This window comes from Glossina fuscipes, unplaced genomic scaffold, assembly GCF_014805625.2.
Source record: "Glossina fuscipes isolate IAEA_lab_2018 unplaced genomic scaffold, Yale_Gfus_2 26, whole genome shotgun sequence".
Classification (NCBI taxonomy): domain Eukaryota; kingdom Metazoa; phylum Arthropoda; class Insecta; order Diptera; family Glossinidae; genus Glossina; species Glossina fuscipes.
The window spans coordinates 1,166,111-1,189,587 of record NW_023998421.1 but is presented as its reverse complement, the minus strand read 5'-3'; the positions used below and the strand labels follow the sequence as shown (position 1 = coordinate 1,189,587).

General features: G+C 32.1%; 1 protein-coding gene across 2 annotated transcripts in view; it reads right to left on the bottom strand.

Annotated features, from left to right (window-relative positions):
* Positions 1-23,477, bottom strand: part of LOC119635341 (protein bunched, class 2/F/G isoform) — a 218,325-nt gene that overhangs the window by 59,215 nt on the left and 135,633 nt on the right. The window lies entirely within an intron of this gene.

Below are 23,477 nucleotides of genomic sequence, written 5' to 3'. Positions count from 1 at the left end.
GCTACAAAGACAAAGCGATACCAACCCACTGTTGGACTTTATACTTGGAGGTTATTGTTGAGCATTGCCTTATTCCAATAAAACATGAACTCTCAGCGAACCCATTTCCCAACATTGTTGGTGCTGATGGTGAAACTAGAGCGGGTTTATGTGAATATGTGGAAAAAATTAGTGTATCAGTATTAAATTGTGACAGAGATTCAGAGACAGTGAAGAATGCTATGAACGAAAATTCAAGTTCTTTTACCACAGAAAAAAAATCAACTATTTGATGACTCTATATAGACATCGTAGCTACCAAAATTTCCAACGTCGCAACGATATGAATCCGATATGCGTCCATACATTATTTGCTTACATATACTTGAAATGATTTGCGAATTTCCCTTGATTTTGATTTCTGAAATGTTTCTCTCTTCTCAATCTAGCCAGTCAGCACTTACGAAAGAAATCCAATTGAATAAAGGCCTTGGTCAACATTCGAATCAGTTTTGATGACTGAGTGGATTGATACTGATCGTAAAATTAACCAATCAATAGATTCAATGCAGTCACCAAAACCGTGTGGACTTATTGACTGGTTTGGTGAAAGAGGAAGCAATTTTAACTAAGCTAAATTCAGGATAGTCAACCATAAGTTGATATGTTAAAGGAGAGTGTTCTGCATAAAAGTTAGCTTTTGCTCGGAAGAAATTTGTGCCTGAGATAGAATGTATCTTTATTCCAGCAAATGGACGTCGAGAAACTGACTCTAACTCGCTCTAAGTTTGCAGTACAGGCGCAAAAAAGCTACGAACGAAGTCTAACGACTACTGATTTCTGCAAATAAATTTACAGAAGTTCACATAGCGGCTTCAATTCTGTGCTATTACTAAAGTCGAGCTGCTTGCAGTAATTAGCAGTATCTGTACTAAAATTTCATCGTGGGTTTCTGCGACAGTAGCATTGTTTTCAAATATCTTCGGCTTTTCAATTACATTTTTTACTTATTATTTACCTAATTATTAAATGTTATTAACTAAAAATTTTAATAAATAAATTCCAAGTAATTATAAAGCATGATTTTCAGTTCTGTTCAATAATGAAATGCTTTGAATCATATAATTCTTAATAAATTAAACTGATTGCAGTAAATCCTTCCCATCTCGCAGATATAATGAATTCATTTTTATTATTCATTTCAACCTTGAATTTTGTGATTACAGTGAAGGGAAAAATAAAAAATATCTCGTTATTTTGCTTTTAATGCATTAAAAATGAAAAAAAAATCAATAGATTTTTTACTTATGATTGACATAATAATATATAATTAAAAGTCTTTTTCTTAAGCACTTTGGAACGACGTCGTTTGTTTCAACAACAAGATCTCGAGAATATATGGAAATGAAAAAAAAAAAAAAAATTTATAAAATATATTAGTGAATTCAAGGACTTGACACACATTTCTGTATAGACATCACCGCACCACACGGTAGATATTCAGCCAAGAAACAAGTTGTGATTAACTATATAATGCAAAGTAAATACTATTTAAAAATGGCTAAATTTACTTTTTCAGAAAGAGAAAATTTGCGAGTTTGAAGTACCAAAACTAACATTAGAAAAAATGGAATCAATGCCTGGATTACTATTGACAAGTTTTTCACCTGGAATGACTTTATTAGGAGTGACGAGCGAAGGCGTAGGGAATTACGTTTTTTTTTACTTGCTTTCTATCTTATCCGTATCAATGAAGGAGTTGAAACTTTTAACGCCGTACCAATGAAGGAGTTGAAACCTTTACGATTTAGAAGATTTACTCCTCCTTCCAGAGACAGAAATAAAAGCGAAAATTTGCTTATTTTCTATGACAAAGGAAGTCATATAATCTTTTTTCCTAGTCGTGAGGTATATCAAGATATTATTATAATATTCATGGCATTGTGGGATCAAAATTTACCTTGATTATACCCTACAGCACTTGTGGTACGAGAATTTAGTAAGCTTATGCGATCCCCGGAAGGACTTGAGGCTGACTCACCTCTTATTATACCGATCGGTTTAGAACTGTTGTTTGCATCGATCTAAGCCTGTCTGTCCGTCTGCCTCTCTTGGGTTTTGTGCTCAAGTAACGAGCCGCAATTTATATTTAGACAAAATTTATTATATAGTGTTACAAATGAATTAACGATGTTTGCTACGGTAACGAATACCACAAACGGTATACGGACCCAAGACATATTTTATGAGATTTTGCGGATATTTATTGTAAGAAAAACGGGAACATTGACACGATTAAAGGGGTAAAAGAATTATACAACAATAGTGCTTGGCTTTAAAAAACTAAAGAGATCTGAGATCATATAAATGCTACGAAGTGAAGTAGCTTAAGACATTTGACTGAAGGTAGAAGGTTTTAGACATTGAAATCCCTGTGATAGCTTGTCGCTTTACAGATTAATTTATAGCTGAAAATTTCCAATAACTTTCTTCTTTTTTTTTCGTACCATTATGGACAGATTACTACTTCAGAATCGAATTGTCAAACTTATTGCAGATCAAACGTACAAATTCATCAAGAATTTTATTATACGCGGAAATGCTCTCAATGGATTCGGCAATTTACCGAATCATATCTCTAATGGTATACTAAAAAGACAATATGGCTACATACAGACACACTTTCAAAATACTCAATTTTTTAAAGGTTACTGCTATCAAGAAGCATTAAAATGTATACATTTTAAAAATATGGAAATGTGCATAAAAACGGTTCGAAAAAAAAAAAATAAAAATAAAATAAAATAATACATATTTTTTTTAAATGTGCAATAACAACAACACCATCATCCAACCCAAAATATTTATATTATTCCGTTTTGTATGCATAATCAGCGGTTGCGTTTATTGGCAAATGTTATTATAATTCGCATATATATCTAGAGTTGATGTTGACGGAATGCCATGACAACAACAATAATAATAATAATATCATAATATACATATTAATGTCAACAACGGATATTGCATTTTCACAGGTTCGGTCATTGACTTGGCCATATATGAAAAATTTTGCTTATAAATGCATATACAGACACATATACATATCATTAGCGAAACACCTTCAACGATGCTTAATTTGTGCAAAGTGATGAGAGAGAGATGATAATGTCCTGCAATTTAATATAGCAAACAAAACTAAAAATAGACGTTTCGTATTCATAGACAACTCATGTTGTTATTGAAGTTATTATCATAATCAATATTTAAAAATAATAAAAACAAATTTATTTTCATTTTGCACATTAGTTTAGTCAAGGCGTACGTAAATAGTTTTGTTTTTAATTTTTTTTTTAATTATTAACACATTTTAATTGTGTTAAATGAACTAAAATAAAATTCAAGACAAATAAAAAGAAATTAGCATTAATTAAAACGATAAGAGTGCTAAAGTTAAATTGGAATTTGAATAGAAAAGTCATTGATTAACTTATATAAACACGCAAATTAAGAACTCCGTTAAATGATGACAACGTCTTCATACGCATGTTATGCTTGCATCAGACACCTCCATTAAAATGTCGCAAATAATGCCGCCCGTAGTTCGAACACAAGATATTAAGACGGACTGCCCAAGCTTAGGTCGGCATAATAAGATGTGGGGCATACACTACTTCTTGTGCGTACAAACTTAGCGTATCCTTGTCCGAGAAGTGCAATTTAGAGCAATTGCTGCTCGTTCGTTTGCCGCACAAATTAGATGATTTCGACTTGGACAATATTTGGTTTCAACATACTCGTACAATGTTGCCAATGTTGCCAATTTACTGACAGAAAAGTTCAATGACAGTGTGATGTCTAGAAATGTCGGTTTAAACTGGCCATCAAAATCATATGATAAAACTCAATTGGACTTTTTCCTTTATGGCTATGCTAGGTCATTTGTCTTCTCCAATGAACTAAATTCAAACTTATTCATATTAACGATGAAATAAGAGCAGATGTATGTGGAAAAGAAGCCAAAAATTGTTGTTCGGGAATAGAATACGCATAAAAATTCACACACAGTCATTTACATGATGATATCGTTTTTAAATAAAAAGGGCATGACCAAAATATAGAAAATGGAAAAAAAAATCATATTGAGATCTTTTTCGTTCCAAACTGATCACTCTGTATATATATGTATGTATATACCATATACAATATGTTCCCATTTTAAAACTTTTACCAATTTTTAAATTTTCCATGTTTTTAATTTGAAGAAAAGTATTATTTCGTATAGAATTCAGTTTGTTGTCGCCGTATGCAACAACATAACATAAAACATCATTCAGTATAAGTCCGTAAGACGACATGCGGATGTGAAACAACCATTGAGGAATCTTTAGATGACAGGGTACCAGTCTCCAAAGAGATATGTGTCGACATTTCATGACATTCTGACAATTAGTTTGCAAGCTACAGTTATTTTAAATACGCTACTTTTGTCTTCTTCAGCGTTCTTTTGCGTTCAGCTCGCATCATTAAAACAAGTGTTAAGTTGTAAACTAATGAACGGTAATGTCACACACACACACACACACACACACACACACACATTTTGATACATTTCGTATGAAGGCTGGTAATATCGAAAATCATATGGATTCGTCAATCGTCATTCTCTATATCTATATGTTATCCTACGACCTTATTGAGTGGAGTCTAGTATGAAGGCCTTTTCTCCTGAAAGTTGAAACATTTTGACGGAATGAATGGATCCACATCCGTTCGTAGTAGTGGGTATAACAAAGGGTTGCGGAAAAAAGTGCTACAAAGTTTGGTGCGAGGTATACATTAAGAAGAAAATTATACTTCTTTCTCTGCATACTTCCAATTCCAAAAAGTGTAAAGAAATTTGTAAACTTTTAAAAATCGTAGCATTTTTAATCAGCGCAGAGCTTCAATTTGATCTCAACTTGATCTATTTGGTTCGAATTGTTACAAGCCCAAAATTGAAGCCAAAATTTCTGCAAATTTTTTTGCTGCATTTTATGGACGTAAACAGCCCCCAAATATATCTGCCATAGCAGAAAAATGAATGAATTTTGTTAGTATTTTTATCAATAATTTGCAATCCGTGGCAAATATTTTATATAAGATTTGTTACGAACAGGGTTAGACTCAGAGACTCAATCGTGCGAATATCAAACATTTGTTTTTAAATTATATGATTTTTTTAGACAAATTATATATAATAAGAATCGTGCAATTATATAGCGAGCGCTTGCGGCAAAATTACAGATAACTGTATTGACATTTTGTTTCTTGCAATATACAAAACGCTACATAGAAATGCTAAAGTATCAAAAATCTACACGACTAAAGCGCGCAAAAGCGAAAAAACAAAAAGCTACATAATGAGGGTTCATTGCAACACAACAACGAGGCAAAGCATTGCAATGCAAGGCAAACGCATACGGCACGAAAATCTCATGAATTTACTATTACCGCTGGCATTTGAACAAATAAAATAAAAATAGAGAAAAAAAAAAACGGCGTTTGCCAAAATTTACAAAATAAGGAATTTTCAGATTTCTTTAAAAAAAAAAAAAAACAAAAAACAAATTGAAATTTTAGTTAGTATAAAATTGAAACTTTTCTTTTCGACATCAAAACAAAGTTGAAATATTTTTGGAAAATTTTTACAAATGCATATGAAAAAAAGCGCTCTGCTCTGTTGGGAATTTGCAATCACTTATATGTGTACTTCACTCGAATATTTTTTTTTATTTTTTTTGCCGATTGATATCAACATTTGGGAATTTCAATAAATATCAAGCCAGAAATTTCTCGTTAAGCATATTTTTTTAAATTGCCGGAAATAAACATTTAAAAGAAATTGAATTCCTTAAAAAAAAAAAAAACAAGCAAAAAAAAAAAACGCAAATCAGCAAAATACAAAAGTTTCTTTTATATATAGAACAATGTAAATAACACGAAGAGCGACAAAAAAAAGCAATACAAAGTCAGCGTATTTATCTTAAAGAAAGAAAAAAAAAGACAAATATTTGTTTCCTTACAAAAAAAAAAAAAAAAAAAAAAAAAAACTTATTTAACGAAAAAGAAAGAGAAAACAACACTTTTGTTTTCTTGTCATCACTATCAACAACAACAACAACAACAATTATATTGTAACCGAAATAATGTAAACACTTTAGAAAACCACTAAGAGATGATGCTGAAGAAAAGCAAAAGGAGGACGAGAGTACTTCGGTTCACTTTGTTCGCATGTGTGCTTGCGGTTAATGTCTTTACATTTGTTTGGTCATTTCTGCATCATTACAAACCTCTAAGAATCTATAACCAAAACGAAGAAAAAAAAAAGATGCAAGCTCACATCACTTCACTAGACGTTTCGTTATAATTCTAAAACACTTAATGTACGCGCTGTTGAGTGTCGAGTGCTTTCTGGGTGTGTTGTGTATGTTTTTTTCTTTATTTTTATTTTTTTTGGCTCAAGTGTTTATTTACATTTTTCACGCAGTATAAATAACCACTTGAAAATATTGCTTTTTTGTTTTTCTTCTCTTCTTCTGGTAATAATTAAATGCAAAACAAAAATAAACCAAATGAATAAAGAAGACGCGCAACAACAGCGAGAGCAGACAAATGAAGCGGAGAGTGTAGAGTGCGGTCAATCGTGAATTTATTGACTTTCTTCTCGAAGACATCTTTGGACCGACAACGATAAATCTTTATAAAGAATATACGAAATTTCAACGAGTCTCTTAACACTTTCGTGGACAGCAAAAATTTCATCGAGATAAAAAAAATTACATCAATTCATCATCACTTGTGATTTTCAAAATCTGCGTGAATACATTTTCTAGGAGTAGTTAGAAGATCACATTTTTTATGAATATAGGTATGTGCAACGAATGCTATTAGCTAGCATTCGAGACAATATGGATCAAATTTCTCAACTGACATGAGGGGTAATGAGAGAATCTGCTGTCTTTCTAATGTACAACAATTAACAAGATTATGTGATAATTAGCTTTAAGATTAGAACGTTATAGCATTCATGTCATTTTGCATCATAAGGAAAGCGATAGCGTTCACGTCGGCAAACATGTTGACCGGAAGTGTCGCCATTCCACTATTAGCGGTTAGTGCAATTAAACCTAATTTCCGCGAGATTCTGCTGAGAAGGACCCCTAGAAGGAAAGAAGGAAGGAAAGATCCATATATGTTTGCATAGAGTTTAAGACCAATAGGTACTATTGATTTTAAGTTACATTTTATTACCAATGGTGCGGTGTGATCATTAGCTAAAAAGAACATATGCCAGGTTGTTAATCCCAATTTTTTATAAGCCTGATCCGTCCAAAACCCCATCCACTAGAGACAAAAATCGAACCTACGATGGGTGTATAAACGCATTGAGGACTTATCCACAATCCCGTTCGGTACAGACAACAAACGAACCTTCAATCTGCAGTAGCTTATGTAGGCCTAAGCTTAACCCTTTTAGTGCCATACATATTTTACCAAAATAAAAATGCCCGGCTAAAAATGTCAGTAAAAAAGTGCATTTTTATAAATAATTTATATGAACAAGAGAAATATTCACCATTTCCGTTACAATACACCAATATCCATAATTTTTTCAACATTCTCTTCAAAAGATTTTATACTATGATAATAAAAACACAGAAATTGAATACTACATATTTATTGACAAGAAAATTACAGAAAGTGTATGCAAAATAAACAAGATTTATTTACAATCATGTTTTTCAACAAAACGTGGCATTTGGATCGTAAGGTCATCCTCACTATCGCTACTGTCACTAATAACACGCAATCTCCGATTGGCAGGAACCACAATATCACTTCCGCTATCGTTCTCGTAATCATTAACGCAGTTTTCAAATTGTTCTATCATTTCAACTTCCGTGTCAGAAAATTCACTTGTGTCCGACATTTTGAAATCAAAATTAGAAATATTAAAAAAATAATAATCACGATGTTTATATAAAAAAAAATGCTATCGAAAATAGTTAGAGCGCAATATAATGAATAAAAATACGGCCGTCACCTGCGCGCTCCAAAAGTGAAATGTCAAAATTAGCGCTATCGCGTCGATGGCATTTTTCACATCTAGCGAGAGCAGCGCGACGGCGCTCCTTGGCACTACAAGGGTTAAGCACATTACAAGCATTTAAAAGTTGACCGCAAAAATCTGCAAAAAATCGTCCGCCAGAAATTAAATCTTCTTGAGAATCTATTGCACGTAACGAATGTAGTGAGTGAGTAAACAGTTCCCATAACTATTCACAACAATTAAAATACAATCGAGGGCGATTGGCTAATTAACATAACATTGGTAAGCAAGCTCGTAACATTGCGACAAATGCTCAAGGTTACTTTTTAAATAAAACATTTGTAAGTTTTTTCCTTTGCTAATCTACAATTGCCGAATAAAACATGCAACAGATCTGCTATCGTATTCGAAAATTGACATTGAAAATGGGCCAAATCGGGCGAAGGACACGCTTGCAGTACCACTGCTTTCAAAGCTTATTCTTTACAATCTGCAACAAGAAAACTACAAAAATTGTCACGCGAGTTCTGTGGTCAATTTTATTATATCTGTACAAAAGTGTTCGTAGCGAAGCTTCACAAAATATGTATATTCCTGACAAGTGTGAAATTCGGGCCCCGCCTAAGCATGTCCATCTGTCCGTTTGCCCACCTGCGCAATATATATGGTAAATATACTTTCCAGTCCCTAAAAATGAAGATATGAACTTCAAATTCGTCAGAATGATTGGACGCAGGTTTGAGTTGAAAGTCAATGGACAGGCGTGCTTGCAATAAGAACGTTTCTGTTTTGTGGCTTCTTCGGTCATTGCTCATAAATTTCAGTAAACATAGGGTAAAAAATTTCTATTTCCATTATGCAAAAGTGAGCAAAAGTACATTGTTAGGAGGTGGAAAAATATAGTTTTTTGTACACTCTGCCTTAGGCTAGGTGGGTATAAAAGATTCGGGACTGGTCGAGTATAATTTTCGCATTTGTTTTTTTCTTTTTTACAAAATGAAACCAAATATATTGCAGCGGATATGAAGTTTTGCGCTGCCGAGTTAGTAGAAGATTTTTTGTTCAAATTCTACCAGACCCTGCAATCAAGAATATCATTCGTGCAGTGGAGTGAACTTTTTGTCATACATTGCAGAAATATTCTATGTAGAAAATACGAAAAATGTACTATGAATGATTTTTTATTCAAATTTTACTTGCGATTTGCTGCTCTACCTTAAATGATGTCCTGCCATTCGCGTAGTCCTTTTCTTTTAATAAAATATTTTGGTATAATATTTGCGATATAATATTATCATAGTCAAGCCTATAATATAAAGTTTAATTCAGTTAAATTTCTTTTATTGTAGTTTTCCTTTATATATACGTGTCAATCGATCAATAAGTGACATTTGTAAACATAACTGATTCCATTATGGTTGCGCGGAGATAAATTGAACTTGAAACTAACTTTCATTTATCGATCAACATAGCCCTTGTGTCTAACGCTTAATAATCATTCTTGTCAATGCCAACCAATAACCTAAGTATCTCAAAACAAAATTATATTCCAAATATTGCCAAAATGTATGAAATCAATCCAATAATCAAATATATATTGCTGCGATGTCAGAGTTTCAAATATCATTAAAAACTAAAAGCATTGTTTGTTATTATCAACTTAATCTCACTATTAGATAACTTTACTTGTAGTTTAATTTACGGTCAAGGGATATATTTTTTAAATCTTCCCAGTTTTGATTTCTTTGGATGGATAAGTTTTATTTTTTCCTTAAAACATAAATTTGCTCAGTATTCAGGTTAAATAGATGTGTACGTCCATGACCTATTCGTTGTTATAATGCATTTAAGTATTCAATCTTAAAAATATCGCCCATACAATATGAACACATCCACATGAACTCAAAAACACATAAAGAAAAAAAAAAATATCTTTTTCCTCTCATTCAATTTTAATAAGCTTCAACTAAAATTTTACTACTATTGTTGTTGTTTATCATTAAAATAAAGATCACGTCATCATCGTTACAAACTAAAATCAAATCTATAAGAAAAAAACTTAAAAAAAAAATCTGGTTTTCTTTTCTATTTTACTGGTGGCTGCATTCGCTTTGTCTTTTCAAATTTATGGTTAATTTGGCATATATATGTATAACCAAGCTTGTGTGGATGCATATATGTATGTATTAGAGAGTCTTCACACATATACATAACAAAACGAAAAGGAAGTAAAATCTATGTAATTTATGTTTAAAAATAGATGATCACAACTGACAAAAAATACAAAGGCAAAGATGAAGTGATAGTTACACAAACTAACTGGTAGTTGGCTACTGTTATTGTAGTGCATAAGTGTTTATGTTGGGGTACATATCGCAAACAAAAAACCACTTTTACGGGTTACAAACAACATAAGGTAGAAACAGCCCGCTTAACCACCAACATTTTTATAAGACATGTCGGTCTATAAAAGAAAAAAACATATATATATATATATATATATTCATATTAAACACATTACTACTCCACCTATAATATGAATGGGGGAACATCTTATGTACATACTCTGTTGAAATTGTCTCTAGAAAATCTACATAGTTACGATTCATGTTGGCAAAGCAACGGCTTGCATGGCATGGCGGCAACATATGTCGATAATATATATACGCTAGGAGTTTGAATAGAAAACTTGACTGCTTTCATGAGTATAAAAAAAAAGCCTGTAGGCCGCCTCTAAAAACAGACGACAGCACCGATAATAAAAAAAACGTAAAAACGTCAGCAACAAACATATTCGCTTAACAAAGAGAAAGGAAACGAGAAAAAGTAGAGAAAATCAGGTCATCACATACTTACTGTTACAAACTATAAAGCATTGCTTTAAATATATGTTGCGACTTTGTATGATGTTTGTACCGGATTTTTAGTGTATCTCTCGAAAATGATTTAAAAACTCCAGGGCTGGCAAGAAAGTAATTTCAGTCACTTTTTTTATATGACATATGAAACATTTTAAAAACATTTGTGCCAACGTAATTTCCGATCCTTTTCAAGTAAAATTTGAGCTAGCTTGGAAAATTTTGCAAACTAAATTTGACGACGTAGTCATACTCGTTTTGCGGAAAAAAGTTGAACCGGCTTTAATGTGTGTTTTTCTGCCGAAGCTTGTAGATAGTATATCTACAGGGTGATTACGATGCAGAAAGTGAATCTTTTTAATGCATTTTTTGTGTCATCCTACAGGTGAAAGTAACTGTTCTATCGTGAATTGTGATTGCATTGGAAAGCCAATTTATCACTAAGAATGGCCACTATAGAGCTCCGCTCCGTTCGCATTAAGCTTGTAGATAGTTCTGAGGAGTAAGGAATTTCCGATATTCTGATATAAAAAAAATTGAATCTTTTTGTTTGTGGGAAGATTGGATTAGTTTTATTTTCTAACTTTTTCATCTTAATCGGTCGTAAAACATACATGCGAACAAGACATACTTTGCTAGCATAGGCATCTCGCTAGTTTTGATATTAATTGTATTAGATGTACAAAGGAATTCTGTAAATTGATATCGGTGGCTTCATAAAACGAGCACGAACGCATTCATCGCTTCCAAACTTTTGAGTACACATAGCTCGCTTAGATAGTTTCGCTTGTACAACAAAAGCTTTAGTTTTTTATAAGCTGTCGTTCTGGGTACACCATTAAAATGGGTAAAGAAGAGATGGTGGAAGACTGGTGGAAGCAGTAATGGTACAGTAGACTATGAAACAGTTAGAAAATGATTTGAGAGATTTCATTTAGATAATGTTGCCCTTTAAGAAAATGAAAATTTAGAGGTGATCTTCAACTACAGCTGAGAGAATATCTCGCGAATGCGGCACATTCGTCAGACCTGTAACTTTCTGTTTACCACTTGTTTAGATCGTTGCGATCACATTTACCACATGCCTCGATGATCATTTAGTCTCAAAACCAACAGATTTCTGTTCCGAAGGTGTTTGCCATCTACCCGGTAAAGGACGAAAGGCTATATAGATCGTGAAAGTGGTGGCGAATATTGGGTTTATTAATCTTGATACCAAGTATGCTTTCAAGAAAACTCATCTAAGATATTTGGGCGAAAAGTTCGCAGAACCGGATTCAAGAAACCAAGTTCACGAAGTGCGTTCTATTATGCTATCAACGGCGTTTCCTATACACCAATGGCCAATGGCCTCGCCTTTATAGAAAATTACAAAAGTATCACAAAAGTATCAGACTAACGTAACAGTTAGTTCGTTCTTTAATCTTACATAAATTTATCTGAAATTATTTACTAAAAAAGTAAAGTAGAGAGAAAAATCACTAAAAATGTTCATCGTTTATATATCGACAGTGCTTTCTGGCAAACCCAATAAAAGTTAAACAAACGTGTAACTGTTGCTAAAACAAAAAAAAAAAAAAACTAACACCTTTTTTCGATTCGGAAAAGTATGTTAGTGATGCTAATAAAAATAACAATGATGATGTAATTGTAAAAAAAATAGTTGTGCATCTCAACTTTATTGACAATTAGAAGAAAGCCGAACACATGCATATATACAAAAAAACCGTACATATATATATGCATGATATATTACTTTTAATAATCAATTACGATGACGTTGAATGATGTCCGTTTATTATTATAAATGAAAACAAATATTTTAACAACAAGAAAAAACAAATAATTTTAGTGATCGCCTAATTTAAGGGTTTTTAACCCACAAGTTTTTCGGTTCACATATATTTGAAAGTCTAATTATGCTGGATAAAGGCTTATTTCAGTATACACAAAATGTTTCTTTTGTAAGGTTACACTTTGATCCAAGACATTCAATAAAACAATTGTGCCTTCACTTAATAAATCACTTTGCAATGCCTATTCGCCTCTAAGAAATTCTTTCATTTGTATTACTTAACATTTTTGCATCATTTGCTTACTTAATGTGTTCATATTTTCAAGTATTCTATACCATTGTTTATGACACTTTATATGCTTACGAAAAAACGCACCTCCTTTTACATGCATCTTGTTGTTTAACACTAAAACTACCCCGTACCATCGATCGTATCAAGATGATAGGAATTAGAAAAGCAGAAAAAAAAAAAAACGTTTATACGGTATGCATGGTAACACTTGAGAAAGTTTGCATGAGAAGACTTTTAACCCTAATCGGACCACGTGTTTTTATAACAAATAAGAGCACGAGAAGCCTTGCAGCCTGTTATGAGAATCGTGGGAAAATTGGATGTTACTGTCTTTGCCGTTTATGTATTTCAAAAAACGTACACATATAAAAAAAAAATGCATGCAAAAAAAAATATCTATTTGTTGAAGAAACTTGTGCATATGATAGGTAAACCATCCAACCAATGTGCGAAGCATATTTGGCGTCCATTAGTTTTTCAACCAGAGATTCAACTGGATGAAATAAGGCTCATATAGCCAGGAAGGACTCCAATAACTTGGAGCGGAAGTTGTTTTTATTTCAAATTTGTTTATTTATCCAAAAATAAAAAGCGGAACAACTAAACTTTCATACTCTGTGGATACTCGAGTGGCTTATTATTTTCATTTTTGTACAATATCCGCGGAAAGTTACATGTTATATCTATTAGTTGTAAACAGGTAACGATCAAAAAACGCACAAAGCAGAGCTGCTCGCAGTTTGTGCTGCAGGGTAGATGTGTCCTTGGACGGATTTAACCCATTTTCAACACGAACCTGCGTACGTACAAGAGCTTTCATTGTTTTAATTGAACTTAAAAACGATAGATTAATTTTCTACGGTCAGCTGAATGTTTAGAACTGACATCAGACGGACGTTACGGGTCTGCATAATATTTGGTTCACTTCATGACTCGTAAAGAATTTGTGGAATTTATTACGGCGGCTGCGGTTTAGAAAGGTTACGCACAATTCTTCAACGCTTCCCTATCCCAAATTTCGGGTTGATTGACTCTTTCCTGTTCTAAGCACAAGATTCTTTTTGATTGACACGAGGCTCATAGCGAAAACGAAAAAGGTTACTTTTGACATAATGACTAAGTGTAAATGTACAATGGCCGCAAATGCCATTACTGTTGAATTCTCCTTTTACACAGGTTGCAGTTTTGATGAGCATCAAATTCTGAAGCGATTTAAGCATGTCCGCCCGTCTGTCTGTCTGCGTTATGTTCATGAAAGATATTCCCCATAGTTAATGGATGTGAGGAATTACAAAACCGAGTAGTTAGATACCGGTAAAAATATGTTTGATGTAAGAAAGCAAAAAAATAAAAAATTCTGTACCCGCGCCTGGCGATGCGAAAAATCAAAAAAATGAAAGAAAATCTATTATGAAACATTATGTGAAAACATTATAATCCGTCCGGGCCGGCCCCATTGTCTAATACAATTCTTATTTTTATACGAACTGGAACTGTATATTAAAAACTGTGCCCCTTTGCTTTTCTTACTTTCCGTAAGAACGGTTGCGCCAAAAGCTTCAAGAATTGAGGTGACTGTTCAGCATTATTTAATTTTCATATCAAATTACATTATGGATCAACTTTCATCATAACATACAAAAAAATTTAAACTTTTCTGCCCTAATAAAGAAAAATTCTCGTCAAAATCCCTATATAAGATAGAATCCAAAAAATAGGCTGAGATGATCAAGTTTTAGTGTTGTTAATTTTTCTATCTTAAATTACTGTTATGAACTGATCTTCATCGTAAAGAATAGAAAATCAAACCTAGTTATCATATGAACTTTAGTTTTCATTATATAAAAAGGGGTTCAAAGAATTGCCCGATCTGATCCAAAGTTTTCACACAAGTTTAGAATGCCGAAATATTATTACTTGGCCACTTTTGTCAAGAAATTTAGAAAGTAGCAATTTTTTCCATATAACGACTTTTCAAGGTAGGGTATTACATGGAGAGTGGTCCAAAAAATGGACCGATCCAAACCATTTTCAATAACGTTCCTTCTTGGGTCAAAATACGTCAGGGCACCAAATTTCTTCAAAATATCTCTAAAAACTGCAACCTGTTGGTTAAGAAAACAGGGCAACAAGATGATCTGCAGTTTGAGCACAACAATACGCGGACAGATAAAAGACGGACGGACATGCTTCGATTTAGAGTCGATTTAGAAAGTGATTCTAAATCAATCGGTGTAACAAAACATGGGTCAATTTTAAGACTTTCTGGGCGTTACATATCTCCGCACTATCCATTTGTGGTGCAGGGTATAAATATCAAAAATATGAAAGCAAACATGTTTTGAGAAAAATCAATGACTACTGAGTTATTACTAAAGAAATGTGCAAGGATTTTTCCTGCATATATAAACACTATTGAATCTGCTACGTGCGTTCTGTTCAGATATTGCTTGAAATGACAACAGTTCGGATATATCATATGCATTTATATGCGAACGAAAGGGATCTCTCTGAATTCGTAAAGAATTTAAGAGCAAAGTCTATCTTCATTAATCTCTACTTTACAAGTCAAATAACATTAACTCGTACAGAATAATTTTGTTTATTTTGAAACAAAAATCTGCCAAAGACTTAGCAGAATATACAAATAAATTCACTTTTGTTAAATTGTTATTGTTCCATTTGCACGACATGACATAAAAAATACAAAAATGATAGCATTAAAAATCATTCAATAAAGTTGAAGCTGCTAACCAATTAAACCTTATGTTAAACCATGCAAATGAATCTAAGTAACAGTTTTTAGGAAATATCTCTACAAAATCGTAAGTGGCAGGTGACTGTAAAAAGAAACGTTCGACTCTTTTTTTCGAGATGACTTCAGTTTCTCGGGTTCCATGCGGACTACTGCATACCTCATGTGATAAGACTCAAGAATGCCAAGTCGCTGATCGTCATTCGATTTTTAGTGGGACAGACCTCACCTTACAGAACGTAGCTTTATATAATATATTGTACATATGGTTAATTTGACTTCTGCATGTTTGCCTTTAATGCTTTGCATAGACTTATGTTCCTCTCTAATCCTTTAATGCCTATAATATTGCACTTTACCTTTACTGATTGCTTTTCTGAAAGATATTCCTTCACATATGATGTCATTGTTCTTCTAAAACTTTGCTAATGCTTTAAGCTTAACAATATTTCTCTACTTTGAAACTGAGAACTGTTAACTGTTCCTGTCCTTTGATGATCGTCTCTATAATTGTGTAATTTAAACCTTTCAACCTTAACGTGTTGCTTAATATGCCTAAATGCGTTAATTGTAACCAGATATGAATAAATAAAGTTGGCTTCCTTAATCGAGCAATGGACATATTTAAAAAATTTCAGCTTTCTCTCTTCATTTCTGCGACTACGGCAATTGTACAAATACAAAACGTTGGTAATTCTGGTGTTAATTAATTTCTCTTATCTTTGTTATTGGCTGTTTAGGATTTGCGAAATATTTTCAAGGTCGATATCGCATTGCATAAACAGTTCATTGAAAATGCTTATATAAGCAAAACTTCACGTTTCAAAAGTGCTAAACTATATTCACGGTCAGAAATGAGGGGAAAACAGTTATTTTAGTATTTTCAATTAACATGAAATAACCTAAAACATATTCATATGATCATTTCTTCATTCATTTAGTTGAATCTTACATGAACAATGTTTTAAGGTTAACATTGTTTTCGGTATTAGTGGATCAATCTTTTTTTGATTAGTTATGATCTTGTGAAAATCTTTTTCTTAAGTTTATTTAACGCAAGGGCAACTTTTCTTAAGTTGTCAAAAAATTTGTTGTATGCTTTTAGACGAAAAAACTATTCAGGGTTCTATTGCCTATTTTCTTGTTAAAATATTTGAGATTATTATTCAAGGACGAATACACATCCATCCTCCTTGTGATATTGAATATAAAAATATGAAATCCAAAAATCCATATTTTGGATTAATGCAAAGCTTCACTTATCTTTGATCAGATTACTAGTTTGCTTCAAATCTATATAAAAGTATTAGGTAATAATGCTCTCTGAACTTTAGTTCTTGAAAAACTGTTGGAAGTTTTTATAAAATTAATCTTAGTAAACTTTTGCACAACACCAGGTACGAAAGTATATTCAGTTTGTGCGGATGTATGAAGCAACCAGAGAGCCTTTTAATATATTGTTCTACTCACGCTTACTGTCCCACACGACCCACGCTTGTCTGTCCGTTCAACTTAATGGCCGCAATTGTTGCGGTATTCTTACAAAATTTGGTACAGTGATTGACAATGAATGGTTTGCATTGGTCAAAGGAAAATGGTGCGAATTGGACAACTTTTTCAACCATTTCCCATATAACGTTTCATTTTGAAAACTATCCCTAAAGCTAACCGATAAATGTGAAAAGGCCATGGATAATGATAGTGCTGCATAGTTCGAAAAAACAGGGAAAGTTTATTCGTACACCGTACAAAAGCATTCCGTTTGCAAATTTGTTGATCAATTCCAAGATTTTTTCTTTCACTTTAAATTCGTAAAAAAAACTTATGGTAATATTATGGAATTATAATATTCATATTATTAAATTTGGCTTGTCAAAATAAAAGCAACGATGGCAATCTAAGAAAAGCAAAATATTGGTATTCTGCTAATTGCACGAGTGAACTCATTGGAAGGATTTCGTTGACTGTACGCCTATGAATCCTTAAAAATAAACTTGTCTTTGTAAGGAACATTTTTACAGACTGATTTGATAAAATCGGATCAGATCCTCGTGTTGATATCATTTTTTTTTTGACAAATTTAATGTATTTAATGTATGTAGGAGAGAAAAATTTCAAATGAATATATTTTGAAAAAATTGGCAAAAGCTCTCTCGCTTGATTCGTTAGTAAGTAGTAGTAGTAGTAGTAGAACAAACAATTTTAAGATATATTGATCTTGAAAGATTGCTGCAAATCATTAACTTAATTAAAATTCTCATATGTTTTGCGTACTTACTCTGGCAAGAAATAATCAATGTATTTCATAACAACTTCACGCACTGGATCTTGCTGTTTACCCGAAATTGTTGGATACATATCGAAAGCCATTTTATTTGCGATGGTAGTATTAGTTTTCGGATTTGGTGTAGTAGCAGTGGCTTCAGTTTTCATTATCTAAGTGAATATTTTAATAATGACTGTGTGTTGTTGTGTGTTATACAGAATATATTTGTTTTTAGTTTTGTATTCTTGTATTGAGTAAGGGTTAAAGTGCATTTAAAGACCACACAGATTCAATTATTATTAGTTGTTGGTAAAGACAGTGTGCAAAAATTACGAGCACCACGAAAGTGCAATTTTTTTTTTTACAATTTTTTTTTTGTCTTCTTCTTTGCCTATAGAAGGAATCGGCAACGACAGTCGGCTCTTACGGGAAGGATTTGTATTATTTATCAATCAATGTGTTGATGTGGCTGCTAACAGCGATAAAGTTTTAGTGAAAATGATTTAATTAAACTTTTTTTTTTGTTTCTTAAGATAATAATAGATTGATATGTTCTCTTAGAAATTGAATGGATTCATCCATATTTTATAAAAAAGTAAGGGATTTAATATAAAAAAACCTATTTTACGCTCTTTTTCTTAGCTAAGCAAAATTCGATATTTTTATGCATAAAAAGCGCTTGTAAAATGCACAAATTGAAAAAGCGTCAATTGCGTACAAAGCTTTTAGAAAATCTTAATAAGGTAGGATATAAAAGATATAGTAGACATGTATCTACATTCTGATTTTACGTCTGATTTTTCTATTCACGTCACACTTTCGCTTACGAAAACGGCCAAGAACAAACGGCACACAGACGGAACACGTACGACTACAACAAACCGTAATTTCATGTTGCGGACGAGTATATGTTTTTTTAGGCCCTCGAAACTACACTTTTACTTGATATAAAAAGAACCTCATAATTAAGTAAGAAGATTCTAGTCGGGGAAGGCCGACCTTTCAATACCCTACACCACATTGCCTAAACACAGTTCCCATCTTTATTATAGAACATAAAAATTACATCTTGTTTCAATATAAGGGCATATTTTTCAAGTGCGCATTTATGGGGCAGCGCGCCCAAAATGCAACCTAATGTAGTACAAATTTAATCCTTGCATAGGCGGGATCTTAAAATAGACATAGATGGTCCCAATTTTGCAGAGTGCATTTTTGTATGGTATTAATATTATGGGACAATTTTCATCACCACATACGAATGCCGAAATACTACTACTTAGTGAGGTCAATATACTTCACTGTACCAAATTTCATGAAAATATCTGCAGAATTGCGACCTGTAGCGTGAACATAAATGTACATGGACAGACATCAGACGGACAAATAGGCTTAAATCAATTCAGAGTACGACTCTGAAGCTATCGGTATAATAAAAGGTGGATCTATCTTAATCCCTTCTGCGTGTTGCACACTTCCGCACTAACTTGATATACCCTGTACCACAAGTGGTGTAGTGCACAACAATGGTCAATCTGTATAAATAATTAAGTCATAGAATCGATCCTTGGATTTAAAAACGACAACCTATCACACATTTCCCGTAAATTATTCTTTTATTTTAACGCTATGAATGCAAAAACACATTCGCGCATACTGGAAATTTGATATCGGAAATCAACTAACACTATAACAATTACAAGAACTATTAAACCCAATTTTTTAAAATAACTAATCGTATTACATTATCCACATTTCTAAAGTTGCTTTGTTTCAGGAAGAAGTGCACAATTTTTAGTAAGCCTCTTCGTTGTTACTAAGTATATAAATAGAGTAAACATGTCTGTATACTTTATCGGGTGCTCAATTTTCTTTTTCGGACGGTAGATATGTAACATTTTGGAATTTTCGTTTCTTTCAATTTTATTATACTGACAATTAGAACTACACGTTCGAATGTGTGTTCGAATTTCAAACATCACTACTCACCGCACACTAAGTTTTCGAATATTTCATATTTTCTATTCGCTCTTGTCATATTTAGTTGCATGTTGAACTAATGGACCTAAACTAGCGACAAATCGATCGTTCATTAGCTTTCTATGCGCATTTTTAACAGAATTTCGAAAACCTAAAGCGAAAAGGAAAGGATCGAACGGCTGCCCGATTGTATGATGTGTTTATCAGGGATCATTTAATAGACACGTTATGGGTCTCTATAAGTGTTGAAGCAAATATTCTCTTGGTCGGGTGACTTGCTAAACCATTAGTGATTGTCTTTCAAAAAAAATTTGGTAAGGTATATCAAAGTCTAAAAGAAACTTTGGACAAACTTAAAATTTTACCAACAGAGAATCTAGAGATAAAAAAAATATCAAATACTATGACGTAGAGCATCACTTTATAAACTTTGCTCACTGCATCTACTCACGGATAATTTTTAGTTAAAATAAAGCGAAGCATATGGGTCGCTATTTTCGACAAAATCTGACGAATAAGAAGTTTATTTATCTTCTTTTTTTAAAACTTTCTTAATAATCTCGCATAAACCAAATATAGCATTTGTTTAGAGCCCATCTAGTTGTATAAGGATTTTTAAATTTTTTCCTTACATCTTCTACGTGGACGCCACGCAGAAAAATAGAGAGAAGAAAAAATTGAAAGAAACAGATTTTTTTACAAATTTTTTTCTTTTTACTTATGAAAAATTTCGAACGTATACATACACTGGCACATTCAATATACTGACATTTGTTAATACGTTTACGCAGATGTTCGTGGGAATGCGCTGAACAGTAGCAGTTGTTTTCGGAAATCTCTGCGATTACTTTAATGATGAGCACCACTTAGAATGAGACTTCTTGTGAATTTGTTAATTTTTAATAATTTGAAATTCCTTACGTAGGCATCTAAAGATTTCATCTGAATATAATATGTGGTACGTATTAAAAGAATTTGTTTAAAAAGGCGATTCAGCAATTTCTTCCTTTCATGTTATTTTTTCACTTTTCAAATCTAATGAAAATTCTCATTATAAACTTTGCACGGTATACAACAATCGAACAACGAATTTATATTTTGTATATATTCTTATTTAACACTATGTAACTAATGTATAAATAAAGAATTTTTTTTATATTAATAATTATATAATAAGTATATTTATTTATTTATTTATATTAATTTTTCTATGAACTTCTAAAATTTCTTTTTAACGTTGGCTTGCTGACACGCTTGTTGTTTTGTATATAAAAAAAAAGTTTGCTGTATATGCTTCTTCTTCCCATTGTATTTTCGAAATTTTTTGCACATAAAAAACGTTGAAACGAAAATATCTAAAAGAACATAATTCAGCTAAACGATTCAGCTGTTAACAAGAGAAAAACTACTGTTAACATTAAACAAATCTGAGAGAGGATATATTATTACAGGGAGAGTAAAGCGTAAGAGAAATGTGATAGCCAAGCAGACACATCATCCACGTAACAGTACAATATTTATTCATTGTATACTCAGGCTATACCAATATTACTCTAGTCTGTTAAGTAAATTAAATTCGGGCTATTTACAAATACAAACGTTTGTCAGTCTTCAGCATATTATTTATATATGCACAATTACGAAAAATGTTATCTTGAAATTTTCTAGTAAATAAATTACATCAAACTTAATTCAGTATTAATATGTATGAGGAAACAACAACAAACCTACATTAATGCTAATCTATCTGTGACGTCACTTGCAGTATGAGGCTATGTTAATATTTCCGAATCTGTTATTTACACCAATCAGAGAGTTTTATGTTATTGTTAATATGATTAGTTAATAGGAAAGCGAGTAAGAAAGACAGTGAGAGAGTGAGAGAGAGAGAGGGAGAGAGAGAATTACAAGGCGAGCCTGTTTGTATTTTGTGTATATGTATCAAAAATGAGGAAGGTGTACATTTTAAATACCAGACAATATGAAAAAATTTTCGCTTCGTTTCGTTTTTTTTTAACGAATTTTAAATATTTTCCGAAAATATTATTAAGCGCAGCTTGCTTTTAATTTTACGTGATTTTTTCGTTTAAAATTTATATACAAAATCTTAAGTTCCCAATTTGCTTAACAAAAAAATTTCACTACGCGTTTCTTACAAAAAAAAAAGCCTAATTTGCAACCGAGTTAATCAAATCTTTAAATAAAATATGCGTTTCTTTAATTTTTTATATCTTCTTTGTACAACAGGCAAATAAAAGCAACACAAACGTTAAACGTGTTTAAATCTCAAGCTCTCTAGCATAACTAACTGACTCGAGTGCGGTATGTATATAAATTTTGTATTGTTTGCTTTTTATTGTTGTTGTGCTTGTTGTTGTTGCAGTTGGTGTCTTTTGTTCTCCAGACAAGAGTTTTTTTTTTTTTTTTTTTGAGCAGAGTTGGTTGTATATACATGTACGTAAACGTTATGTTTGGATAAATGTAAGAAACAGACGTACATTTATTTTTAAGTCTCTAACTGATGACGTTCTTTTGTAGATGGATGCTCTGCTCTGTTGGAAAAAGCGTTTACTGTTTTTTATATAATAACGACTGCATTTGCTTACACCAACCACCAAACAATAAACATTCAGCGAACCATTACGGAAATTAAGACTTAGTAAAAAAAAAAGACCCATTAACTATGGAGCATGCATTACATACTTTTATTTATGTACGTATATAAGCAATTGAATTATGGAGCGAAAAAAAGTAAAACAACAATAGAATATATCCATGATCCTCAAATATATTAGCTTATGTTGTTGGGTTAAGTAGCTAAGACAGTAGCTTGAGTTGATACACCTTTCCAAAAGTTTGTAACGGCAATCTTATTTCGCAATAGACTTTTTCCAACAATCAGAAAATTCTAAATATGCTCTGCTGCTTTATTTCTCACTCTGTTCATCTTCTTCTTCATGCTTTGTGAACATTAACTATTTCTGCTCTCTTCATTTGTAGCAATTATTGCATAGTTATTGTTTTAGTAGTAGAAGCTTGAAAAAAATCATTTTGAACCTAATTTTTCAGTTTTATTAGCAGACCGCAAATCGTTGCCATGTTATGTTCAGTACATACATTTTGTGAAGGGTTTCTTAATAAGTTTTTTTTTTTTTTTAAATGTAACTTAATTCCAATGTTACAACGTCACATTCTGATATGATAATCCCGTTATTTGTGTTAAAAAGGGCTTCAATTGTAAGAATAATTCAAATACTTGAATAGTAGTAAATCAAAACTTCTATAAAAAATTATTTAGCAGAATGAATTACGTGAGCGGACAGATATAACAACAATATTAGATATATGGCAACTTAAAGTAATAAGAATAATTAAAGAAATTTATTTATTAATTTTTTTTATTGTCTTGTTTAAAATATCTGAGGTTCTTCATCTTTGAGGTTTACTTAATTTATTTAAT